This window comes from Berghia stephanieae, chromosome 4, assembly GCF_034508935.2.
Source record: "Berghia stephanieae isolate SIO BIC M18660-M18661 chromosome 4, UCSD_Bste_1.3, whole genome shotgun sequence".
Taxonomy (NCBI): Eukaryota; Metazoa; Mollusca; class Gastropoda; order Nudibranchia; family Aeolidiidae; genus Berghia; species Berghia stephanieae.
The window spans coordinates 28,841,850-28,849,349 of NC_088363.1; the positions used below are offsets into that span (position 1 = coordinate 28,841,850).

At 37.5% G+C, this 7,500-nt stretch overlaps 1 long non-coding RNA gene across 1 annotated transcript in view; it reads left to right on the forward strand.

Annotated features, from left to right (window-relative positions):
• The first annotated feature begins 5,454 nt into the window (after positions 1-5,454).
• The window catches only part of LOC144971977 (uncharacterized), a 12,418-nt gene continuing 10,372 nt past the window's right edge, over positions 5,455-7,500 (forward strand). Inside the window, exons 1-2 of the long non-coding RNA XR_013645215.1 lie at positions 5,455-5,567; positions 6,841-6,914. This is a non-coding gene — a long non-coding RNA (uncharacterized LOC144971977). The remainder of the gene's footprint in view (positions 5,568-6,840; positions 6,915-7,500) is intronic.

The following is a 7,500-nucleotide window of genomic DNA, read 5'->3' on the forward strand; positions in this document are numbered from 1 at the left end:
ATAAGCAGACACTCACAGCCACTCACATACTCCATCGCCGTTTCGCATACACTTCGCCATAAGTTCCAATTCCAATGTCACGCGCCATGATTATTGTTGGCCACCATTGTAAATAAATGTTGTGATACAGTAATCCCCCCCCCTCCCCTCCAACACACACACACACACACACACACACACACTCACACAAACAAACACCAACTCATTGTAACATATCAACAGAGTAAAAAATAATAAAGTTCTCTTTATTCATCCTCAAGCAGAAATTTATCTTAGGGTCTATTCTAAGGGAAGACTGGAATCACCTAGAGGTCAGCCGCAACACAGCGCCACAAATTGTGTTACGGAGAGGTGGCTTGCTAAAGACCATATAACATGGTGGATATTGGAGCTATGTATCTTGCGGGTACGAAGCAAAGGCCATACCCCTGAGGCACATCGCCTCTTACCCTTTCCCCCTCCTCTCCATAAAATGCAATGGCAATGTACGGTTTTCTCGAACTACTGTTTCCTCGAACGCTTTTGCTTGTCCCGATGAGTTCGAGGATATATATATATATATATATATATATATATATATATATATATATATATATATATATATGTATCACACGCTCTTGCTCTTTCTCGGTCTCTCTACTCCCCCTTCACCCCCCCCCCCCCCCCCCAAACCCCCCCCCCCCCAAATAAACAAACAAACAAAAAAAATGTTGAACTACGACGAGGACGACGACGACGACGACGATGGTGATAATGATGATGATAATGATGTCGCTGCTGCTGCTGCTGCTGCTGCTGCTGCTGCTGCTGATGATGATGATGATGATGATGATGATGATGATGATGATGATGATACTGATGATGATAATGATAATGAAGACGATGATTATTATCATTATTGTTATCATTATTATGTGATGATGATGATGATGATGATGATGATGATGGTGATGATGGTGATGATGATGATGATGATGATGATGATGATGATGGTGATGACGATGATGACGATGATGTTATTGGGTTATTGTTAGAAAAAAACAGTTGTTTTAATTGGAAAACTGAAAAGTGTTCATGCATGAGACTGTGTGTTTAATCAATATGAGTCCTGCGTTTTGATTACTTCACAACCAGTCATAGTATTAGTATATTAAGGGGTTATCACATCTCACACGTAGCTTTTTAAACAATGTGTCATATATAGAAATAATTTCTCCGTGTTAACTACCGTACCTTAAAGCCATATCCACATTGTCATACAATTACCGGTAGCATTAGGTTCAGTTAGTTGATCACCCCTTTGGATGAGTAAAGTTATCCGATTTTAGTTTGTAGTATACCGTTAAGTCACCTCTATAAATAAACAAAACGCTATTTTATGTCATCGTCGCTAAAAAAACACATGATATTACTAAACTGATAATGTAATATTTACGTCATATGGAGAACTTAATCGGGTTTAAACTTAAAAGCACGCTGGTTATTCTTAAACTCGTGTAGAAAATTGCCCTGTCATGTCTTTACTTTTTGATGTCATTTTTTTGTGACCTCGAAATCGTTGATCACGCCAGCACGAAGGTATTGAAGATCGTTATTGTGGTCAATAGATAGAATGCGCTTCGCCGAGGAGTTCACAACATTGCCATCCGGAAGTATAACGGACCAACACACAACTCTGTGTAACCATGAACTTTTATAGTCTGGTTAATACAGTTTAGTGAGAACAACTCACAAACGCGGATGGCAAAAACAATAACAAAGGCCTGAGTGACGTCATCTGCATACTATCTATAACCATTTTGTCTTTGCGCTTGCCGTACTTTTAACATATAAATGACACGGCTTCAGCCTGATAATGTAACCGCGTCTTTAGAGAATTAAGGCCATCTGTATCCACCGCCCACGAGTTGTTTACATTTTCATTAAAACAAATCACATCTACACACCTCGCAAAATTTTATCTTCAGTTTGCGGCGATTCTCGGCTTGGTGAGGTTGGGAAACCGTAATCTCATTTTCTTACTAACTTATAGGCCTATATTTTGTATTTTTACTAATCAACACCCCTTTTTGATGGTACCGTCGAGTTTTTATATGTATTGTATTATAATTATTTGTATTGTATTATTCCCATGACTAATCACCAGTTTCTAGATCATTTCAGAGTTCACAGAAGTTGGAAGACGACAGAGGACAGGACCGGATTCATTTTGTAAGATTTCATCTAGAATGGTACGTTTTCAGGGGCTTTTTTCAATTTCGTTCGTCATTTTCTTGGACTCCAACATTATCCCACCACCTGTGTCTAATCACTATTAATTGTTTGAGTTTCAGATGGACCATCCAGGAAGACAACGAAATTTCAAGGGAGTCGACATCATCTCCAGGTAAGAAATTTAATCTTTTTATCGTGATTTAAAAAAAAATCATGTTTGAATTTTACAAACTGAAATAGTAGATACCGATATGCCACCTTAGATTGCCTTCAGCATTCATCAACATGAGGTATTTTATGAAAGTGAATAGATTCATGGAGATAATTCATATTCGAGAGATTAACTTGTAAAAAACAAAAAAAAAAAAAACCACATCTAAGTTATTGTTAATTACATTAGGTGGTGAGACTGCATTTCTTTCAAAACATAATTTCTTCAATAATCTATTTATATATAAATTCAAAATATTAACAAGAATTACGTTTTTCAAAAATTCACTACAGGACGGAATCAAGAGACCGGATTGGATCGTGTATTCTTCAAAGGATTGGATTCGTAACGGAGACTTCATCACGAGGTAGGAATTATATTTCTCTCTCTCTCCTCTCCCCCCCCCCCCCCTCTCTCTCTCCTCTCTCTCTCTCTCCCTCTCCCTCTCTCTCTCCCTCTCCTCCCCCCCCCTTCTCTCTCTCTATCTCTTTCTCTCCCTCTTTCCATCTCTCTCTCTCTCTCTCTCTCTCTCTCTCTCTCTCTCTCTCTCTCTTTCTTTCTTTCTCTTGGCTCAGTTTACCGGGGAAAGAGTTGTAGGGCAAGGACATGATATTTTAATAATTATTGCTTAACAATTAATTTGACAATGATTTGATAAATGATAAAGATTTATATAGTACGAGTACGACAACTTTTTAACAGCTGTAGACTGTAAACTCCTACTGTAGAAAAAAAATTAAAATTACACGATAAAAGAAATCACAAGGCACCAAGGTTGCCAGTTTGGCATTTTAAATGCAAGATATGAAGTGAGTAGAAAAGTGCCAGAAGACAATAGAGAATAAAAAATTTTTTTCGCGGCGGTCGTGGGGTTTGAACCTGCGACCTTATTGGTACGACAACTCCGCCTGGCAGGTGAGAGCGTGGCTCTACCGTGTGAGCTATCCACGAACACAAAAATATTCGTTTCAAACCCAAAGTCATTTCTAGATCCCTCTCTCACCCACTTCTTGAGATCGCCGATTCGTTCGCCACCATCGCGAAGTAATTTTGACCAGCAGTTAAGCTTAATAGCCAATATTCTCATCACAAACATATAACATAGAAACGATTGAGACATTGAGTATGCTCCGGTGTATGGGGTGAATTTTTAATTCAGAAAAGTGAGTGGAGCAGGCACTTATGTTGGTAACAACAAGATATGAAGTGAGTAGAAAAGTGCCAGAAGACAATAGAGAATAAAAAATTTTTTTCGCGGCGGTCGTGGGGTTTGAACCTGCGACCTTATTGGTACGACAACTCCGCCTGGCAGGTGAGAGCGTGGCTCTACCGTGTGAGCTATCCACGAACACAAAAATATTCGTTTCAAACCCAAAGTCATTTCTAGATCCCTCTCTCACCCACTTCTTGAGATCGCCGATTCGTTCGCCACCATCGCGAAGTAATTTTGACCAGCAGTTAAGCTTAATAGCCAATATTCTCATCACAAACATATAACATAGAAACGATTGAGACATTGAGTATGCTCCGGTGTATGGGGTGAATTTTTAATTCAGAAAAGTGAGTGGAGCAGGCACTTATGTTGGTAACAACAAGATATGAAGTGAGTAGAAAAGTGCCAGAAGACAATAGAGAATGTTACCAACATAAGTGCCTGCTCCACTCACTTTTCTGAATTAAAAATTCACCCCATACACCGGAGCATACTCAATGTCTCAATCGTTTCTATGTTATATGTTTGTGATGAGAATATTGGCTATTAAGCTTAACTGCTGGTCAAAATTACTTCGCGATGGTGGCGAACGAATCGGCGATCTCAAGAAGTGGGTGAGAGAGGGATCTAGAAATGACTTTGGGTTTGAAACGAATATTTTTGTGTTCGTGGATAGCTCACACGGTAGAGCCACGCTCTCACCTGCCAGGCGGAGTTGTCGTACCAATAAGGTCGCAGGTTCAAACCCCACGACCGCCGCGAAAAAAATTTTTTATTCTCTATTGTCTTCTGGCACTTTTCTACTCACTTCATATCTTGTTGTTACCAACATAAGTGCCTGCTCCACTCACTTTTCTGAATTAAAAATTCACCCCATACACCGGAGCATACTCAATGTCTCAATCGTTTCTATGTTATATGTTTGTGATGAGAATATTGGCTATTAAGCTTAACTGCTGGTCAAAATTACTTCGCGATGGTGGCGAACGAATCGGCGATCTCAAGAAGTGGGTGAGAGAGGGATCTAGAAATGACTTTGGGTTTGAAACGAATATTTTTGTGTTCGTGGATAGCTCACACGGTAGAGCCACGCTCTCACCTGCCAGGCGGAGTTGTCGTACCAATAAGGTCGCAGGTTCAAACCCCACGACCGCCGCGAAAAAAATTTTTTATTCTCTATTGTCTTCTGGCACTTTTCTACTCACTTCATATCTTGTTGTTACCAACATAAGTGCCTGCTCCACTCACTTTTCTGCATTTTAAATGCCAGATTCCAAAAATCTGGCATTTTTGAAAACCGTTTGGCATTAGAAAATTCATTTGGCATTTGGCATTTTCATTTGGCATTTTCTTTTCTTGTATATTATACTTCAAATGACACCTTTACTCTGCACTTGAACCAGATTCAACAGAAAACATCATAAGAAACACGAAACAGTAAGTTTTCGTAATTGTCAATAATCATTTAACTGTTTACGTATTTACCTTTCATGTTAATGTATTTCTTTTTCATTCTTAAGATCCAACCGTGGTGTAGTGGTATAGCACTCCACTTAGTAGTCAGTAGGTAAAAAATTACCCCAACAGGAAATTTAGTATAATTAAAAAAAAAAAAAGAAAAAAAAAGAAAGGAAAACACGCAAGCCACCAGGATATGGTAGTAAATTGTCTATCAAAAGTGAGTAGTTTTCTTAGTGGGGGTGGGAGTCAACAGACTTTGGCATTTTTTTGAGTGTTTTGGCTTTTTTTGAGTCTTCCCCTGGCATTTTGTTGAAAAATAATCTGGCAACCCTGCAAGGCACCAAGTGATCAAAGATGAAACTATTCAAAACTTATGGCACATATCAATGTAATATTATAATTTGCTGGCTGATGATCATATAGTAGATTTGTCTATAATATTTTTGAGGACTTTCCTTTAAATATATGGTAATTTTATTCGTTTGCGTTGTGTTGTAGATGTTAAATACAGTCGAGATACCTAGGCCTAGTGCTCTAGACTCTAAATATCTAAGTCTAATTTCTTACACTACAGATACTAGACGTCTACGCTTACAGTTAAAGCTTTATTCGTTGTAGTAAATTCATTCCGAATCCAAATAAAATAAAATGGATGGATTTCAATTTCAGGGTCCGTAATATCGAACCAAATTGGTCACCCCAAATTATCTGTACACGCCCATACACAATTCCATTATCCATAGTCCATCCATACGCTTCACTACAGTGTGTCACATAACTATACTATAACGCCGTCACATAAAGCCTTTTCATAGCGCTCTTTTTCACGGTGTATTGAATTTTTTTATATAATAAAAAAATCTTGCACTAGACTAGACATAAAAATCGACATTCATACAAATCTGCTGAACTGAATTCATCTGAATGAGTATAATCCACATTAACGGTTTTTTTCAAAAGTAAATTGAATTTGAAAGCATTGAATTCAATAGCTTTTAACAGCCTCATAAGCCAAATATTTTAAACTTTGTCAGCTGCGTAGTGTAATATGAGTCAAGATTGGAGGTCAAAATAATTGAGTTATGCCCCTTTGTATTTTAAGAACTGAGATTCTTTGCAGGTGATTTTTACAATGAAGCACCTCAAAATACAAGGAAAGCTTTCATGTGCTTATAGAAATAGTGAAATAACGATAAGTATTCAATTGTAAGCTTCAATTTATAGACAAAGACAGATACTGTCTTACAATTCAATACTTACCGTTATTTTTTTCTTCGAGCTTCAATCAGCACCTTAATTTTCGAAATAGTGTATCTGCACAATATATCAAACTTTGAAAAAAATCCCAGCCGACAATTTGATGTATACGGCAATTGTAGAATGAACAAATCTAATTTATGACTGTTTTGTTAGACTCCGATTTCACCATTTTCTGATCCATTGTTTGGAATCCACAAACAAAGAGTTTTACAAACTGAAATGATAGATTCCAGTATTCCACCTTAGATTGCCTTCAGCATTAACCAACATTTGGTATTTACAGAAGTGACAATTTTTCTCCTGATAATTCATTTTCAAGAGTTTGATTTTATTTTTTTCATTGGCGAGGTCAAAAAATTATTAGTTACTATTATCATTAAGTGCAAGGCTGCATATCTTTCAAAACATTCTTTGCTCATTATCTGTTTACAAATTCAAAACATAATCAAGAAATACATCTTTTATTTTTAATTCACTAAAGGACGGCATGAAGATACAGGATTACATCGTGTATTCATCATAAGATTGTATTCGTAATGGAGATCCAATCTTGAGGTAGGTATTCCATTTAGTTCTCTCTCTCTCTCTCTCTCTCTCTCTCTCTCTCTCTCTCTCTCTCTCTCTCTCTCTTTTCTTTCTCTCTCTCTCTCTCTCTCTCTCTCTCTCTTTCTTTCTCTCTCTCTCTCTCTCTCTCTCTCTCTCTCTCTCTCAAACCTTCTGTATCTCTCTGTCTCTCTCTATCTCTTTTTCTATCTGTCTCTCTGTTGGCTTAGTTAACTGGTGAAGTAAAATACTAGCGAAAGAGTGAAAATAGAAAGGCTTCATATGGGAACAAATCAATGGACGTTTCGGGTACAAACCCTTCGTCAGCACAACAATACACAAATAAATGTGGAAAACAAATAAAATATTATAATGAAAAATAACTTGTATCGCCTCAACCCCCCCCCCCCCTCCCCTTTTTCATTTGTAAATTTTTTTTTCCTGTTGACGTTGTTGCTTTGTTTGTTTGTTTGTATTTTTTGTTTGTTTTTGTTGTTTTTTTTTCTCTCCTCTCCCCTATTTTCTATCTATCTATCTATCTATCTGTCTATCCATCTCTATCTATCTATTTATCTGAATATTCCACTTTACTATCGCT